This window comes from Aplysia californica, unplaced genomic scaffold (assembly GCF_000002075.1).
Source record: "Aplysia californica isolate F4 #8 unplaced genomic scaffold, AplCal3.0 scaffold00108, whole genome shotgun sequence".
Taxonomy (NCBI): domain Eukaryota; kingdom Metazoa; phylum Mollusca; class Gastropoda; order Aplysiida; family Aplysiidae; genus Aplysia; species Aplysia californica.
This window is the reverse complement of record NW_004797378.1, coordinates 835,636-837,257: the sequence shown is the minus strand read 5'-3', so window position 1 is coordinate 837,257 and position 1,622 is coordinate 835,636.

Here is a 1,622-nt window from a genome sequence, read left to right as displayed (position 1 = left end):
TCTCTCTCTCTCTCTCTCTCTCTCTCTCTCTGTCTCTTTTATATCTTTCCTCCTGTCTTTTTACCAGATTATTTATCTGTTTATCCCACTCTCTCTGTTTACTTTTGCTGTTATTGTTGTTGTTTTTGTTTTGTTTTGTTTTCTTTTCTTTTCTTTATGATGCATAACTTCATTATTCTAAGTAATTTTTTAAAATTTTGTTTTCCGTTTCTGAAAATTTGAAAGGCCTGCAAACTCCTGTTTCTAATTTGTGTACGATGGGTTAAAATGTGCCGAAACATTCCCTTTGTTCGACCACATTCTACAGGGTACAAATTACCTCCACAGGGGACTTGCCTGCATCGGCGTGGCCGGGTGTTACGTGTAGAGGGGTGGGGGAACTAGATCTAGAGTAACAGCAGTCTGTTTTGTTTTAGCAAGAGTTTTACGGCGCTCGCAACAGCATAAAAAGGTCATATGAGCGCGCGGAAAAAGGTTGGTTCTGTTCGCAACAGTACACTGCACAGTCTGATTCTGGTCAACACCTCTACTAAAATGTGGCGTCGGTGGCCTAGTGGTTAGGATCTCGGACTCACAACCGTAAGGTCGTGAGTTCGAATCCCGTCAGGGACCCGACGTTGTGTTCTTGGGAAAAGCACTTTACACGAATTTTCCTCACTTCACCGAGGTGGGAATGGGTACCCGGCTATAGATAGCGAAAAATCTTGTCAGTTTGTTAGTGTTTGAGCGCTTAATCAGCTGCTTGCACTGTATGCTTCCCGGGAACCTCAGAATGTTTCGGAGTGTTCTATGGTCTGCTGGGGTAATAATATAGTGTTGAGCGGGGATATGCGCTATACAAATGCTATTTATTATTATTATTTATTGTAAAACGCTAAAAAACTAAAACTTTGATGTAAATAAACTAATTTAAGGGGGGGGGGGCTACACCTGAAGGCTATCTGGCTTATTACTGCACCGAATTTTACCAACTTTCACACAGATAACAAGCATAGAAAGGAGTCTTAAAAACCTCAATCAAATTTGAGAAAGAAGTTTCGTTTCCATCGATACAGCGGCAGTATTGGATTTTGTAGACATGTCTTACGTAATGAATACCGCACTTACTGCTCATGGAAATTAATCATTTTTTTGCATGCGTGTAAACAAACATTAGATCTAAAAATGTACTGTTGTTTTGTTCCTAAACGAATTTTAAAAATTCGTATGAATTTTTTGCTGAGGTACCATCCAAGTTTGCCAAAAATCCATGAAAATTCACACTCAAGACACCACCAACAAAAAACTATCTCAAATATCAACTAATCAACTGACATATTCTTAGTATTACACCTTCCCTTCATTCTCTGAAAATTTCATGAAGATTGAATAAAAAATGGTGGAGTTATTAAAAGAAGTATAGAGAAAAGTTGCGTTTTGAGAAAACGGCCGGTAAAGAAAAAATAAATATTGACTTTATGAGGACATGGTTGTGATATACATGCCCGATATGGGAAAAAATACGGTTTTGGGGGGTTCTTATGCAATGAAATAGTTGTAGGAGAGGCTGAGGAAGCTAGAAATGTCTACGACTCAAATTCCATAATTTTTTTGCCGAATTGGGGCTTCTTGGGATGTAGCCC